Raw genomic sequence first — 18,629 nt, forward strand, 5'->3', positions numbered from 1 at the left:
TAAAGACCCTTTGGGATGGGGGGGGGGGGGGGAGAGACTAATAATAATTCCCATATCCCCGGAAAGAGAAAAAGGAGGAGAGAGGCAGATGGCAAGAATGGAAGAGATCAGGGTTGGCAAAGGAGGACAAACAGAAGACGGCTGGGTGGAAACGGACACGTTCCTTTCGATATTCATCGCATTATTTCATTACTTATTTTCCCGTTACTCATTTCATTACTTATTTCATTGTTTATTTTTCATTATTTATTTCGTTGTCTATTTCGTTATTGATTTCATTTTTTATTTCACGAATTATTTCATTATTCATTTCCCAACCTATTTTGTTATTTCACGGCTTATCTCATTATTTATTTTATTTATTTCACGACTTATTTCATTGTTTATTTCAGGACTTACTTCGTTATTTATTTCACGACTTACTTCGTTATTTATTACACGACTTACTTTGTTATTTATTTCACGACTTACTTCGTTATTTATTTCACAACTTATTTCATTATTTATTTCATGACTTATTTTGTTACTTACTTCACAACTTATTTCATTACAGTAGAGTCTCGCTTATCCAACATAAACGGGCCGGCAGAATGTTGGATAAGTGAATATGTTGGATAATAAGGAGGGATTAAGGAAAAGCCTATTGAACATCAAATTAGGTTATGATTTTACAAATTAAGCACCAAAACATCATGTTAGACAACAAATTTGACAGAAAAAGCAGTTCAATACACAGCAATGTTATGTAGCAATTACTGTACAGTAGAGTCTCACTTATCCAACATAAACGGGCCGGCAGAACGTTGGATAAGCGAATATGTTGGATAATAAGGAGAGATGAAGGAAAAGCCTATTAAACATCAAATTAGGTTATGATTTTACAAATTAAGCACCAAAACATCATGTTATACAACAAATTTGGCAGAAAAAGTAGTTCAAAACGCAGTAATGCTATGTAGTAATTACTGTATTTACGAATTTAGCACCAAAATATCACGATGTATTGAAAACATTGACTACAAAAATGCATTGGATAATCCAGAATGTTGGATAAGCGAGTCTTGGATAAGTGAGACTCTACTGTATTTATGAATCTAGCACCAAAACATTACAATGTATTGAAAAGATTGACTACAATTGACTATGAAAAGGCAGACTGCGTTGTGGGCGAAACGTCAGGAGAGAGTGCTGCTGGAACATGGCAAGACAGCCCAGAAAACACACAACAACCCTGTGATTCCGGCCATGAAAGCCTTCAACAACACATTGATCCATACCTTATTTTTCAACATGATCGTGAGGTCAGGAGTCTTGTGTTCCCAAACTCTTGTCAGTCTGAATTCGGAAGTCCCAAATAATAATAATAATAATAATAATAATAATAATAACTATACAGTATTCCCTCACTACTTTGCGGTTCACTTTTCACAGATTTGCTGTTTCACGGTTTTTCAATAAACTCTAAAAGACTGTTATAAATAATAAAAAATTACAATTTACAGCCTAAGGAAGGGAAGAAGAAGAAGCCAAAGGGAGAGAAAAGGAGCCCAAGTGGCAACGGGAGGAGAAGGAGGCAATTTATCAACACATGATTGGCTGATAAAGCCTTAAATTGTAACTACTAAAATAATGTATAAATATTAAAATAAATATAGTGTCTTTACTTCGCAGATTTTCACTTATTGCGGGTGGTCCTGGAACCTAGTAAAGGTAAAAGTAAAGGTTTCCCCTGACGTTAAGTCCAGTCGTGTCTGACTCTGGGGGTTGGTGCTCATCTACATTTCTAAGCCGAAGAGCCGGCGTTGTCCATAGACACCTCCAAGATCATGTGGCCACTGGCATGACTGCATGGAGCATTGTTACCTTCCCGCCGGAGCGGTACCTATTGATCTACTCACATTGGTATGTTTTTGAACTGCTAGGCTGGCAGAAGCTGGGGCCGACATGACTGTATGGAGCACCATCACCTTTCCACCGGAGCGGTACCTATTGATCTACCCACATTTGCATGTTTTTGAACTGCTACGTTGGCAGGAGCTGGCGCAACAGCGGGCGCTCACTCCGCTCCTGGGATTTGAACCTGGGACCTTTCGGTCTGCAAATTCAGCAGCTCAGCGCTTTGACGCACTGTGCCTACTTCGCGGATGTTCACTTATTGCGGGTGGTCCTGGAACCTAACCCCAGTGATAAGTGAGAGAACACTGTACTTAACATTCAAATACAAATAATGCCTTTTTCAAATAACCTGGGCATCGCTGGGTCCCCAAGCTAGTCTATATATATAAAAGAGTGATGGAATCCTGGCGACCGCCAAAACAACAAAACTAAACACTCCACAACCTCGAAAATTGACAACACAACCCATCATCCACGCCTCTAGGTTGATATAACAAAAAGAAAAGAAAAATAACGTCCTAATTAGAGGGAGAGGAAGAATTGTTTTTATCCAATTGCTGCCAGTTAGAAGGCTAAGCTCTGCCCACTTGGTCTCCTAGCAACCCACTCAGCCCAGGGGACAGGCAGAGTTAGGCCTCACTTAGGCCTCTTCCACACTGCCTATAAAATACAGATTATCAGATTTTAACTGGATTAGATGGCAGTGTAGACTCAAGGCCCGTCCACACAGCTATATAACCCATTTATAATGGACTTAATGTCAGGAGAAAACCTTTACCCTTTACCTTAACTACCACCAATTCCTCAGTACTTTATTTCCCATACCACCATTCTTCGCCACAGCAACGCGTGGCCGGGCACAGCTAGTATGTAATATATATGTATATACATATACACATATAAGATATGTGTGTGTCTGTTACATATGTATGTATATATATATATATGTGTGTGTGTGTGTGTATGATATATATAATATATCTCTATATATAAAACAATGATGGAATCAGGGCACCAGACAAAACAACAAAACTACAGGCTACTAGCTGTGACCAGCCACGCGTTGCTGTGGCGAAGTCTGGTGGTATGGGAAATAAAGTATTGAGGAATTGGTGGTAGTTAAGGTAAAGGGTAAAGGTTTTCCCATGACATTAAGTCCACTATAAATGGGTTATATAGCTGTGTGGAAGGGCCTTGAGTCTACACTGCCATATAATCCAGTTCAAATCAGATAATCTGTATTTTATAGGCAGTGTGGAAGAGGCCTAAGTGAGGCCTAACTCTGCCTGTCCCCTGGGCTGAGTGGGTTGCAAGGAAACCAAGTGGGCGGAACTTAGCCTTCTAACGGGCAGCAATTGGATAAAAACAATTATTCCTCTCCCTCTAATTAGGACTTTACTTTTCTTTTCTTTTTGTTGTATGAACGTAGAGGCATGGACGAGGGGTTGTGCTGCCAAGTTTAGTGTTTCTGGGATGTGTAGTTTTGTTGTTTTGTCCTAGGCCGAAATTTCATTACCCTTTTATAGATATAGATTATCTGCTTTAACTGGATTATCTGGACTCCACACCTTGACCCTTGACCTTAACTACCACCAATTCCTCAATACTTTATTTCCCATACCACCATGCTTCGCCACAGCAACGCGTGGCCGGGCACAGCTAGTAATGTATAAATATTAAAATAAATATAGTGTCTCTACTTTGCGGATGTTCACTTATTGCGGGTGGTCCTGGAACCTAACTCCAGTGATAAGTGAGGGGACAGTGTGTTTCTCTTTCCTTCTCTTTCACTTGTCCTGCTAGTTCTCTTCCTCCTCTTCTTTCCTCCCTTTCTCCTCTTCCTCTCTCCTGTCCTTCTCTAAACCCCCAAACACCAATCACTTCTCCTCCTCCTCCTCCTCCTCCTTTTCCTCCTTCCACCTCTTTCCCAGGGGGATGCTGAGGCCGGTGGAGAAAGAGAAAGAAAGAGAAGAAGAAGGCGGTCTCAGCCTGGGCTGCATGGAGTTAATATATTGCCCAGGCCTTGCCTGCCTTCCCTTTGGGGACGGGGGCTGGCTGTGGCCCGCTCGCTCGGCATTCATCTCCCCGGCGCCGGCCGACAGCTGCGACCCACCGGCTTGGCCTTTCTGCAGATGGAGGGTGGATGTGTGGGCCATGTGTCCCTCCCTCCCTGCGCATGAAAGCCAACCGCCTCCTTTCTGCCCTGATTCCTGCAAGCATCCATGCACGGTGCAAAAAAGAACAAAACACAAACCTTTTCTTTCTTTGGTGCGAAAATTGCACCACCTCCCTGCTGTTTATATGGCTTGCATGGCTTAAACTCCCATAATCCCCATCTGGCAAAGGATTCTGGGAGGTCCCAGAGACCAAAGGCAGGGAGCGTCAGGCGTTGCGGGGAGATGACAACATCTGCTCCATTCCTCCTTCCCTTCCTTTCCTTCATTCTTTCTCTTTCCTCCCATCTGGATTTTCATGAGCCACACACAACAGAACTACCCTGTTTCCCCGAAAATAAGACATCCCCAGAAAATAAGACCTAGTAGAGGTTTTGCTGAATTGCTAAATATAAGGCCTCCCCCGAAAGTAAGACCTAGAGAAGTTTTGCTGAATTGCTAAATATAAGGCCTCCCCCGAAAGTAAGACCTAGAGAAGTTTTGCTGAATTGCTAAATATAAGGCCTCCCCCGAAAGTAAGACCTAGAGAAGTTTTGCTGAATTGCTAAATATAAGGCCTCCCCCGAAAGTAAGACCTAGAGAAGTTTTGCTGAATTGCTAAATATAAGGCCTCCCCCGAAAGTAAGACCTAGAGAAGTTTTGCTGAATTGCTAAATATAAGGCCTCCCCCGAAAGTAAGACCTAGAGAAGTTTTGCTGAATTGCTAAATATAAGGCCTCCCCCGAAAGTAAGACCTAGAGAAGTTTTGCTGAATTGCTAAATATAAGGCCTCCCCCGAAAGTAAGACCTAGAGAAGTTTTGCTGAATTGCTAAATATAAGGCCTCCCCCGAAAGTAAGACCCAGAGAAGTTTTGCTGAATTGCTAAATATAAGGCCTCCCCCGAAAGTAAGACCCAGAGAAGTTTTGCTGAATTGCTAAATATAAGGCCTCCCCCGAAAGTAAGACCTAGAGAAGTTTTGCTGAATTGCTAAATATAAGGCCTCCCCCGAAAGTAAGACCTAGAGAAGTTTTGCTGAATTGCTAAATATAAGGCCTCCCCCGAAAGTAAGACCTAGAGAAGTTTTGCTGAATTGCTAAATATAAGGCCTCCCCCGAAAGTAAGACCTAGAGAAGTTTTGCTGAATTGCTAAATATAAGGCCTCCCCCGAAAGTAAGACCCAGAGAAGTTTTGCTGAATTGCTAAATATAAGGCCTCCCCCGAAAGTAAGACCCAGAGAAGTTTTGCTGAATTGCTAAATATAAGGCCTCCCCCGAAAGTAAGACCTAGAGAAGTTTTGCTGAATTGCTAAATATAAGGCCTCCCCCGAAAGTAAGACCTAGAGAAGTTTTGCTGAATTGCTAAATATAAGGCCTCCCCCGAAAGTAAGACCTAGAGAAGTTTTGCTGAATTGCTAAATATAAGGCCTCCCCCGAAAGTAAGACCTAGTAGAGGTTTTGCTGAATTGCTAAATATAAGGCCTCCCCCGAAAGTAAGACCTAGCAAAGTTTTTGTTTGGAAGCAGGCCCACCAAACATAACTCCATGTACGTACCATAGATTGTTGTACATGGAAATATTGGTAGTAACAAGAAATTCTTGATAGGATTCACAGTTTGTCTGGTTATGCTGGTTTGTGATGACAACTACTGTACAGTATAGAATAAATGTTCATTTTTTTGTTCAACAATAAATGTGAATTCTTCTTCATGGAAAAATAAGACAGCCCCTGAAAGTAAGACCTAGCACATCTTTGGGAGCAAAAATTAATTTAAGACACTGTCTTATTTTCGGGGAAACACGGTAAGAAAAGACATCACTGTATTTATTATCATCATCATCTATTTTTAAATAATAATAGTAATGATTATTATTAAGTATTATTGATATTATATTATAATCTGTGTTTATTATCATGATGATGATAATAAACACAGATTATAATATAATATCAATAATACTTAATAATCATTACTATTGTTATTTAAAAATAGATGATGATGATGATAAACACAGATTATAATATAATATCAATAATTCTTAATACATCATCATCATCTATTTTTAAATAACAATAGTAATGATTATTATTATTACTCCTCCTCCCTCCCTCCCCCTTTTTTATTCATCTATTATTATTATTATTATTATTATTATTTTCTTTTTTCCAGTTCTCTTATGCTGTTTTCCTACTTTCCTATACCTACATTGTTTCCCCACTTTTATGTATATACTAGCTTTGCCCGGCCACGTGTTGCTGTGACTTATGGGAATCCTTTGTTGGCCAGGTGGAATAGCAGTGAATAGCCTTGCAGTCTCAAAGCCTGGCCATTTTCTGGAGTAGCTGGAGCTTTTTGTTGTATGAACGTAGAGGCAGATAATCTGTATTTTATAGGCAGTGTGGAAGAGGCCAAAGTGAGGCCTAACTCTGCCTGTCCCCTGGGCTGAGTGGGTTGCTAGGAGACCAAGTGGGCGGAGCTTAGCCTTCTAACTGGCAGTAATTGGAATAAAAACAATTATTCCTCTCCCTCTAATGAGGACTTTATTTTTCTTTTCTTTTTGTGGTATGAACGTAGAGGCATGGATGAGGGGTTGTGCTGCCAAGTTTAGTGTTTCTGGGATATGTAGCTTTGTTGTTTTGTCCTAGGCCGAAATTTCATTACCCTTTTATATATATAGAAACTGTTTTTTTCTATTTTCTTTCAATAAAAATGTATTTAAAAAAAATATATTGCTACAATAGTATTCTTATTAAACATGTGATAACGATAGCATCAAATTTGTAGCAAAAAATACTAACAGTAATGTTAAATATTAATAATAATAATCAAAATAATGATAATAATGTAAATATTTTGCAAGCCAAGAGGAGTTGGATCAGGGCCAGAGAAGTGAATTTGCAAAGTGGTGCAGGAAAGGACAAGAGAGAGAAAGAAAGAAGGAACTAAGGAACTCCAGAACGAATGCAAGGGGGGTGAAGCTGGCTCTTGCAGGCCTCAGCAGAACACGATGATGCTGCTGCTGCTGCTGCTATTTTCTCTCCGCTTCCTGTTCCTCGCTGCTATGGCAACCGGGTTGGCTTTCCTCGCCTTTCCTGCTCTCCTCTGCGCTGTGCTCCATGTATATATATATATATATATATATATATATATATATATATATAAAAGTTGAGGCTTTGGCAACTCCGCCGCATTCCCGCCTTGCAGTACGTTGCTTGCTTCTCTAAACAGCTCCTGAAACCTTCCTATTTTGCACATAAGTAGTAACACTGCACCACCTTGAATGAATCCATTTGCTGTATAGCTTATTGAACCCTATGGAAATTCCAGGCAAGAACAGCATAAGAGTTGCACCGGAGGACCTAGGAAAGGCCTAGAGGAGGGTCAACAATGCAAACAAAGGACTCGCGGCTTCGAAGGAAACCATAGGGTAGCACCGGAGGATCTAGGAAAGGCCTAGGGGGGTCAACAAAAGTGTAGGTAACTGCCAAACTGATGCAAACAAAGACTCGTGGCTTCGAAAGAAACCATAGAGTTGCACTGGAGGACCTAGGAAAGGCCTAGGGAGATCAACAAAAGTGTGGGTAACTGCCAAACCGATGCAAACAAATACTCGCGGCTTAAAAGGAAACCAGTTGCACCAGAGGACCTAGGAAAGGCCTAGGGGGATCAACAAAAGTGTAGGTAACTGCCAAACTGATGCAAACAAAGACTCGTGGCTTCGAAAGAAACCATAGAGTTGCACTGGAGGACCTAGGAAAGGCCTAGGGAGATCAACAAAAGTGTGGGTAACTGCCAAACCGATGCAAACAAATACTCGCGGCTTCAAAGGAATCAGTTGCACCAGAGGACCTAGGAAAGGCCTAGGGGGGTCAACAAAAGTGTAGGTGACTGCCAAACTGATGCAAACAAAGACTCGCGGCTTCGAAGGAAACCACAGAGTTGCACCGGAGGACCTAAGAAAGGCCTAGAGGGGGTCAACAAAAGTGTGGGTAACTGCCAAACTGATGCAAACAAAGGGCTCGCTGTGTCAAAGGGAACCATAGAGTTGTGCTGGGGGACCAATACAATTTCCAGAGAGGCTCTCTGTTGCAGGACCTAAAAAACGCCCAGAGAAGGTTTCCATGGTTATCTATGAAACCATAGATAACCATGGAAAGACAGCACACTTTGAAGCTGATATTGGTATACAGATGAGCTGGAGGACCAAGGAAATGGATAGAGAGAGCGTGTGTCCACAAAACCGTGGAGAAGAGCAAATAGAGATCCAAGAAAAGGCCTAGAGAAGACATATTCCAGATAAACAAAGCAATGTATGCTAGCTAACACTATTGAAACGAAGGGACTTGTGGGGTAGGGAGACCATCAAGTCATGCCGAGGACCCAGGAAATGCCTAGAGGGGATGCAGGTGGAGAGGAGGAGGAGGAGGGCTCCTTTGAGGGGACACTTCACCTCCAGAGTGTCCCTTCCCCTTTATGGGGGGAATCTTCTTTCCTCGCCATCCACGAAAAAGACCTCTGAAGGGAATGTAGTTCGACACTCAAATGGCTACTGGAAGCTCATCCAGACCAACCCCAATCTGCAATGCAGGAAGAAGCCACAATCCGATCCCTCCCGACAGATGCCCCACCCGCTTAAAAGGCTTCCCTAGAATCCCAGAGTGGGAAGAGACCCCCAAAGGCCATCGAGTCCAAATCTGTTCACACCACAATCCGATCCCTCCCGACAGAAGGCCCCACCGCCTCTGTTTAACGGCCTCCCTAGAATCCTAGAGTGCAAAGACGCACCAAAGGTGACCCAGTCCAACCCCATTCGGATTGTGCATGAAGACACAATCCGAGCCCTCCCAATAGAAGACCATCCAGCCATAGATAGTCGATAGACAGATATATGGTAAGTATAGATATAGATAATACATATAGAATTTTAGACAGAACCCCAAGGACCATCCAATCCAGCCCCATTCTAATTTGCAGGAAGACACAATCTGAGCCCTCCCAATAGAAGGCCATCCAGGCATAGACATGGTCAACAGATAGATAAAAATATGGTAGGTATAGTTATAGATAATATATGTAGAATCACAGAATTGGAGGGAAACCCAAAGGGGCATCGTCCAGCATTCTAATTTGTAAGGAGACACAATCTGAGCCCTCCTGATAGAAGGCCATCCAGCCATCAATGTGTTGGATAAATAGATAGATATATGGTAGGTATAGATATAGAAAATACATAGAGAATCCTTGACTTACAGGGGACCCCAAGGGCCATCCAGTCCAACCCCATTCTATAGGACGGCCCCACTCAAACCTTCCCGACAGATGGGCATAAGGACACAGGAGAAGGAGACTCCACCAAACTAACACATTGCAGTATCACACATTTGCAGACAGCTGAGTGTTGTGACTTCAAAATGTCCCAGTTGTAGAAGATGAGGAACAGGGAGAGCTAGTTCATTTTCCCACACAGCAAGGAATGATGTTGTTGATACTGAAACTAGCCAGGTGCAAATGGACTTGGAAAAGGAGGACAGTTCTCAGTCTGATAATGAGGCTCAGCAAACTAACGAACAAGCTGACCTTGACGAAACAGGTTCCCTAGATCGAGCTGACTGATTGGAATTCAGGGTTCGGAGGAGTGTGAGAATTGCAAACAAAAGGGAGGCTAGAGGCCAAATAAATGCTTTGCAAAGGGTGTTTGGAGACAAACCTTTGTCAAAGCAACTTTCGTTCAACCAAGAAGCAAGCTCTCGTTTTCCTGGATTACTTTGCAGCTTTTGTGTTCATGTTCTTGGGACTTTATCATGCTCTAGTGCAGGGGTCCCCAAACTAAGGCCCGGGGGCCGGATGCGGCCCATCAAAGCCATTTATCCGGCCCCCATGGCACAAGGGGGTTGGGCTACATGACCCAAGGGGTCTCTTCTTCTCTTACAACCCTTATTATTATTATTTTATTGTATGATACAGCAAACAAGATAGATATGCTGGATTTCATTTCACAAAATCACAAGTCGAACACTTCCCAAGTGTCTAGGACTGTGTGATGTATTTTCGGATGATGCGTGCAGATCCCAGTAGGGTGGCCTTTTGCAGTTATTATTATTATTATTTGAAATACAACGAGATGAGTCCACAGCAGATACTCTGCGGGCTGTTGTATTGGATCCCACATCGGACACTTCCCAAGTGTCTAGGACTGTGTGATGTATCGGCGAATAATGCGCGCAGATCCCAGTAAGGTGGCCTTCTGCAGCTGGCAGGTAGGGATTGTGTCAGCGCCGATTGTGTTTAAGTGCAGGCCAAGGTCTTTAGGCACTGCACCCAGTGTGCCGATCACCACTGGGACCACCTTGACTGGCTTGTGCCAGAGTCTTTGTAATTTGATCTTTGAATCCTCATATCGTGTCAGCTTTTCCAGTTGTTTCTCCTCAATCCTTCTCTCACCTGGGATTGCAACATCGACAATCCATACTTTGTTTTTTAACACAATTGTGAGGTCAGGAGTATTGTGTTCCAAAACCCTGTATTATTATTATTATTATTATTACTACTACTACTACTACTACTACTACTATTATTATTATTACTAGCTGTGCCCGGCCATGCGTTGCTGTGTTGTTGTCTGGTGGTGTTGGTGAGAAATTGTTGAGGTAGTGGTGGTATTGAATGTCTGTTGTATGGTTGTCTTTATGTTTAGTATGCATTTGGTTGTTTGTGTACTCTGAAAGTGGTGAGGGTAGAGGGGGTCTATGTCCCTGTGTAGTAGTGTATAGTATTTATACGTTGTCCATGTGTTGTGAATGCTTGGATTGTGTCCTGCTGCATAGTAGAAAGGGTTGGGCTGGATGGCCCTTAGGGGTCTCTCCAAACTCTTGTGCCTGTCCCCTGGGCTGAGTAGGTTGCTAGGAGACCAAGTGGGCGGAACTTAGCCTTGTAACTGGCAGCAATTGGATAAAAACAATTATTCCTCTCCCTCTAATTAGGTCTTTATTTTTCTTTTCTTTTTGTTGTATCAACCTAGAGCCGTGGATGATGGGTTGTGTTGTCAAATTTCGAGGTTGGGGGGCCTGTAGTTTTGTTGTTTTGTCCGCTGCCCTGATGCCATCACTCTTTTACATATATAGATATTGAACTATACCACTATACTGTAATATTATATGTAATCTATAACATATAATTAATATTATATGGTATTATTATTAATATTATATTGTATAACGTTATAATATTATTGTCAATATTATATGTATATACAATATATTATTAAAAATGATATAAAATATTATATTATAAAACGGAGGGGTAAATGACCTTGAAGGGCTGCATCTGGCCCCCAGGCCTTAGTTTGGGGACTCCTGCACTATACTGTAATATTATATGTAATATATTACTTATAATTAATATTATTATCTGGTTTTGTTTTGTTTTTATTTTCATGACAGGAGCGACTTGAGAAACTGCAAGTCGCTTCTGGAGTGAGAGAATTGGCTGTCTGCAAGGACGTTGCCCAGGGGACACCCGGATGTTTTGATGTCTTTACCATCCTTGTGGGAGGCTTCTCTCGTGACCCGCATGGAGCTGGAGCTGATAGAGGGAGCTCATCCGCACTCCCCCCGGGTGGGATTCGAACCTGGCAGCCTTCCGGTCAGCAACCCAACCTTTAAGTCACAAGGCTTTAACCCACTACTCCACCGGCAGCTCTGGTGATATTATCTGGTATTAGTATTATATTGTATAATATTATAATATTATTATCAATCTTATATGTAAATACAGTAGAGTCTCACTTATCCAAGCTAAACGGGCCAGCAGAAGCTTGGATAAGCGAATATCTTGGATAATAAGGAGGGATTAAGGAAAAGCCTATTAAGCATCAAATTAGGTTATGATTTCACAAATTAAGCACCAAAACTTCATGTTATACAACAAATTTGACAGAAAAAGTAGTTCAATACGCAGTAATGTTATGTTGTAATTACTGTATTTACGAATTTAGCACCAAAATATCACGATATATTGAACACATTGATTACAAAAATGGCTTGGATTATCCAGAGGCTTGGATAAGCGAGGCTTGGATTAGTGAGACTCTACTGTACAATATATTATTAAAAATGATATAAAAATATTATATTATAAAACCGAGGGTGGAGGCCAGGTAAATGACCTTGGAGGGTCATCCGGCCCCCGGGCCTTAGTTTGGGGACCCCTGCTCTAGTGGGACCTTGTTTATTCCTCGTGATTTCTGGATTTATTCTCTATGGCTTTATTTTGTAACCATTTTTGCTTTTACAGAACCTTTTCTCTTCAATTTTCTTTTTTTTAAAAATATTTTTTATTGTTATTATTGAGAAAAAGTTACAATTATATAAACATATTCTATACATTTCCCCCTCTTTTATTTACATCCACCCCTGTGCTCCCCTTCCCCAGAGCCATCTCTTCTTCTGTAGTCCCACCAAAAGTTCAATTCTTCATTTGGAGGTAAATTCCCATCTTCTTTTTCCAATAATTTTTCTAGAAATTTTCTCCAAATACTTTCAAAATCATTTTTTTTTCCATAATCCCTTCTTTACTTTTAAATTTGATGTTAGCTTGTCATTCAGTGCCATTCGCCAAACTTCTTTATACCATTCATTAATTTGTATTTTCATTTCTCCTTTCCAATATTTTGCAATTAATAATCTAGCTGCTGTTAATAGCATGTCTATTAAATTTTTTTTCCTTCTTATCTTTCTCATCCTCTTTTTTAATTTTCTCTTCAATTTTCTAATCAACTCAAAAGACTTCAACGTGTGTGCAGTTTGGTGTATATAGCAAGGCGAAGCTAACCTGAGGTTAAAAGGAGGATAAAAGGAGCAGAGAGGCAAGAGAAAACGGGACCTGTGCGAGGGCGGAAGGAGTGAAAGTGAGCAGCCTCTAGTGAAAAGAAAGGAGATGGGCAGAAAGCGCAGGGGAAAAGACGAGGCTTGGAAAACCCCAGGCCTGCCTACCTTGAATCCCAAGGCTTCTCTTTTGCAGATAGGCTTTTATTCCCGGTGGAAGATCGTGGGGAGTTACTTCCTTAAAAACCATACCGGTCTGCATCTGTAATAAATAAAATGCATAGTTATTATCATTAATCATTATATAATTAGTTACTGTTTGTTGTCATTACTATTGCTCTAAATATTTTTTTTTAATTAAAGTTTATTATTAAAAAGAAAAAAAAACATGTAACATGAGTGAAGGACGAACAAACATACCACTGTGCAAGAAAGTAACGAACAATAACATGAATCTCTAGATATATAAAAGAGTGATGGCATCACGGCGACCCACAAAACAACAAAACTACAGGCCCCCCCAACCTCGAAATTTGACAACACAACCCATCATCCACGCCTCTAGGTTGATACAACAAAAAGAAAAGAAAAATAAAGTCCTAATTAGAGGGAGAGCAATAATTGTTTTTATCCAATTGCTGCCAGTTTAGAGGGCTAATCTCTGCCCACTTGGTCTCCTAGCAACCAACTCAGCCAAGGGACAGCCAGGGTTCAGTTAGGGGACAGGCAGATTTAGGCCTCAGGCTTCTTCCACAGATTATCTAATTTGCACTGGCAGTGTAGACTCAGGGCCCTTCCACACAGCTATATAACCCATTTATAATCTTATATTATCTGCTTTGCACTGGATTATCTTGACTCCACACTGCCATATAATCCACTTCAGTGTGCATTTTATACATCTGTGAAGAAGGGGCCTCATATAATCCAGTTCTAAGCAGATAATGTAAGATTATCAATATACAATATACAATTGGTGATGGTATTGGTTAAAAATTGTTGTGTAATTTTTATTTGACGTTATTTGTATTTTTAAATTAATTTTATTGTAAGTTATCTTTTTATTTATTATATTTTATTATTTTCTTGTACTATTTTTAGTTATTTTCTGTTATTATAGTATTTTATTGTGTTAATTTTTTAGTGTTTTTAATTATTTTTTAGTGTTTTTTTATTGTTTTTTATTGGGTTGCTAGGAGACCAAGTTGGAGGAGCTTAGCCTTCTAACTGGCAGCAATTGGATAAAAGCAATTATTCCTCTCTCTCTCTAATTGGGACTTTATTTTTCTTTTTTGTTGTTGTATCAACCTAGAGGCGTGGATGATAGGTTGCGTTGTCAAATTTCGAGGTTGGGGGGCCTGTAGTTTTGTTGTTTTGTGAATCGCCGTGATGCCATCACTCTTTTATATATATATATAGATTATTAAGAGTTCTTCTCTCACCCTGGACTTTCCACAGATATATATAAACCTTCCTTGCTTAGTTTCTCCATACCTCACATCTCTGAGGATGCCTGCCATAGATGTGGGTGAAACGTCAGGAGAGAATGCTTCTGGAACATGGCCACACAGCCCGGAAAACATATAACAACCCTGTGATCCCGGCCAACAAAATAAACACATTATTGGGGTTGGACGGGATGGCCTTTTGGGGTCCCTTCAGCTTCTAGCAGCCTACGCAAAATACTTTCATATGTCTCTGGAGCCGAATATGAGACATAATAGAATGTGTGTATGTGTGTATATATCTATATATGGCGAGTGCGAATCCTGAGGTTTCCTGAAGCGGCCGCCTCACCCTCCTGCAGCCTTCTGTTTGGGCCATGATCCCTCCCTGACCCGAGGCCCACTACGGATCGATGCCGAGGAGGCGCTTTCATTTTCCTCCGGCGTTTTCTTTGCTGACGGATGGAAAAATCAATGCTCCACCGGAGAGGAAGCGGGGAACGAAAGAGAGAGAGAAGGAGGCGGAGGGAGGAATGAATGCCAGGCCAGGCTGAGCCAGAGCATCCATATGGATGGAAAGGTGCCTCCAACCGCCCTGGGAAAACCACCTTTTCCTTGGCGTTCCTTAGTAGGACCCACTACCACCTTCAAAGACAGCTAGCTAGCTCAATATCACACAGATAAATACACAGATAGATCAATCAATTGAGACAGATAGAAAGAGATTGATGCAGAGAGAAAGATAGATATTAATACAGATCAACATACACGATTTTTTTTCATGTCAGGAGCAACTTGAGAAACTGCAAGTCGCTTCTGGTGTGAGAGAATTGGCCCTTTGCAAGGACGTTGCCGGATGTTTTGATGTTTTTACCATCCTTGTGGGAGGCTTCTCTCATGTCCCCACATGGAGCTGGAGCTGGAGCTGAGAGAGGGAGCTCATCCGCGCTCTCCCCGGGTGGGATTCGAACCTGGCAGCTTTCAGGTCAGCAACCCAATCTTCACATCACAAGGCTTTAACCCACTATGCCACCGGGGGCTCCAATAGATAAATAGCTGGATAATAGATAGATAAACCCCACTTGCCTAGTTTCCAACAGACCTCACAACCTCTGACAATGCCTGCCAAAAATGTGGGCGAAATGCCAGGAGAGAATGCTTCTGGACCATGACCAGAGCAGATAGATAGGCAGACTCCACTTGCCTAGTTTCCAACAGACCTCACAACCTCTGAGGATGCCTGCCATAGATGTGGGAGAAAGGTCAGGAGAGAATGCTTCTGGAGCATGGCTATCTAGCCCAGAAAACTCACAGCAACCCAGTTTTAACCATTGGTTCATCCCATCGAGTATGAGTTTTGCTCCAGTCAAATATTTATATATATGTTATCATATATAATAATAATAATAACAATTATAAATACAGTAGAGTCTCACTTATCCAAGCTAAACGGGCCGGCAGAATGTTGAATGAGCGAATATGTTGGATAATAAGGAGGCATTAAGGAAAAGCCTATTAAACATCAAATTAGGTTATGATTTTACAAATTAAGCACCAAAACATCATGTTATACAACAAATTTGACAGAAAAAGTAGTTCAATATGCAGTAATGTTGCGTAGTAATTACTGTATTTACGAATTTACCACCAAAATATCACGATGTATTGAAACATTGACTACAAAAATGCGTTGGATAATCCAGAATGTTGGATAAGCGAGTGTTGGATAAGTGAGACTCTACTGTATAATATAATATCAATAATACTTAATAATTATTAATATTGTTATTTAAAATGATTTTTTTTTCATGTCAGGAGTGACTTGAGAAACTGCAAGTCGCTTCTGGTGTGAGAGAATTGGCTGTCTGCAAGGACGTTGCCCAGGGGACATTGCCCGGATGTTTAGATGTTTTTACCATCCTTGTGACGATGATGATGATGATGATTATAATAAACACAGATGTATAATATAATATCAATAATACTTAATAATTATTAATATTGTTATTTAAAACATTTTTTTTTTTCGTGTCAGGAGTGACTTGAGAAACTGCAAGTCACTTCTGGTGTGAGAGAATTGGCTGTCTGCAAGGACGTTGCCCAGGGGACATTGCCCGGATGTTTTGATGTTTTTACCATCCTTGTGGAAGGCTTCATGTTCCTGCATGGAGCTGGAGCTGAGAGAGGGAGCTTATCCGCGCTCTCCCTGGGTGGGATTCGAACCTGGCAGCTTTCAGGTCACAAGGTTTTAAGCCACTATGCCACCGGGGGCTCCAATAGATAGATAGATGGATAATAGATAGATACAGTAGAGTCTCACTTATCCAACATTCGCTTATCCAACGTTCTGGATTATCCAACGCAATTTTGTAGTCAATGTTTTCAATATATCGTGATATTTTGGTGCTAAATTCGTAAATACAGTAATTACTACGTAGCATTACTGCATATTGAACTACATTTTCTGTCAAATTTGTTGTATAATATGATGTTTTGGTGCTTAATTTGTAAAATCATAACTTAATTTGATGTTTAATAGGCTTCTCCTTAATCTCTCCTTATTATCCAACATATTCGCTTATCCAACGTTCTGCCAGCCTTAGCTTGGATAAGTGAGACTCTACTGTACTGTATTTACGAATTTAGCACCAAATATCACGATACAGTAGAGTCTCACTTATCCAACATAAACGGGCTGGCAGAATGTTGGATAAGCGAATATGTTGGATAATAAGGAGGCATTAAAGAAAAGCCTATTAAACATTAAATTGGGTTATGATTTTACAAATTAAGCACCAAAACATCATGTTAGACAACAAATTTGGCAGAAAAAGTAGTTCAATACGCAGTAATGCTATGTAGTAATTACTGTATTTATGAATTTAGCACCAAAATATCATGATATATTGAAAACATTGACTACAAAAATGTGTTGGATAATCCAGAATGTTGGATAAGCGAGTGTTGGATAAGTGAGACTCTACTGTATATTGAAAACATTGACTACAAAAATGGCTTGGATTATCCAGAGGCTTGGATAACGTTATGTTGGATAAGTGAGACTCTACTGTAACTATTAAAAAGAAGGAAGAAAAGGAAAAGAAAAGGGGGAAAAGAAAAGGAGAAGAGAAAGATGGAGCCAAGCTGGAAGGCAGCAAGGAACCCATCTGCCGGTCTGTCAGGAAGGGAAATATCTGCCCTGCGACCTTTGCCTTGGGAGATGTAGTTCTCTCTGGGAGCTGTTTGAAGCGGGGAGGGAGCAGCTGGGCCCTTCAAAAGGCGGCTGTGACTCAGAAAGGGAAGGCTGCGCTTTATAAATAGATGCCTTTCCTCATCCGCACATCTGCTTCAGGGACAGGGCTGCGCCGCCGCTTCTCCAATCCCAAGTCGAAAGGGAGAAAAACAAGATTTTGCTCCCATTAATTTGTTCGTTTGCAAAGAAGTGGATGCAAAAGACAAAAGGGTGGGATGGTGGGGGTGGGATCTATCTACTCCAAGGGTCCCCAAACTTTTTAAGCAGGGGGCCAGTTCACAATCCTTTGGACTGTAGGAGGGAAGAAGAAGAAGAAGAAGAAGAAGAAGAAGAAGAAGAAGAAGAAGAAGAAGAAGAAGAAGAAGAAGAAGAAGAAGAAGAAGAAGAAACAACCATTGATCATATCCTCAGCTGCTGTAAGAAAATGGCACAGACAGACTACAAACAGAGGCAAAACTCTGTGGCCCAAATGATCCATTGGAACTTATGCCTCAAGTACCACCTCCCACCAGAAAAGAACTGGTGGGATCACAAACCTGCAAAAGTCTTGGAAAATGAGCACGCAAAGATACTGTGGGACTTCCGAATCCAGACTGACAAAGTTCTGGAACACAACACACCAGACATCACAGTTGTGGAAAAGAAAAAGGTTGGGATCATTGATGTCGCCATCCCAGGTGACAGTCGCATTGACGAAAAACAACAGGAAAAACTCAGCCGCTATCAGGACCTCAAGATTGAACTTCAAAGACTCTGGCAGAAACCAGTGCAGGTGGTCCCGGTGGTGATGGGCACATCAAAAGATCTCAGCCGGCATTTGGAAACAATAGACATTGACAAAATTACAATCTGCCAACTGCAAAAGGCCACCCGACTGGGATCTGCACGCATCATCCGAAAATACATCACACAGTCCTAGACACTTGGGAAGTGTTCGACTTGTGATTTTGTGATATGAAATCCAGCACATTTATTTATTTATTTATTTATTTATTTATTTATTTACAGTATTTATATTCCGCCCTTCTCACCCCGAAGGGGACTCAGGGTGGATTACAAT

General features: G+C 41.1%; 1 protein-coding gene across 3 annotated transcripts in view; it reads right to left on the reverse strand.

The window, feature by feature from the left end:
• The window catches only part of ntmt1 (N-terminal Xaa-Pro-Lys N-methyltransferase 1), a 128,988-nt gene that overhangs the window by 63,947 nt on the left and 46,412 nt on the right, over positions 1-18,629 (reverse strand). For all 3 annotated transcript variants that reach the window (XM_062959945.1, XM_062959946.1, XM_062959943.1), the window contains one exon: positions 13,040-13,133. The gene's annotated coding sequence lies outside the window, so the exon portion shown is untranslated. The remainder of the gene's footprint in view (positions 1-13,039; positions 13,134-18,629) is intronic.

The sequence above is a fragment of the Anolis carolinensis genome, unplaced genomic scaffold, assembly GCF_035594765.1.
Source record: "Anolis carolinensis isolate JA03-04 unplaced genomic scaffold, rAnoCar3.1.pri scaffold_7, whole genome shotgun sequence".
NCBI classification, from domain to species: domain Eukaryota; kingdom Metazoa; phylum Chordata; class Lepidosauria; order Squamata; family Dactyloidae; genus Anolis; species Anolis carolinensis.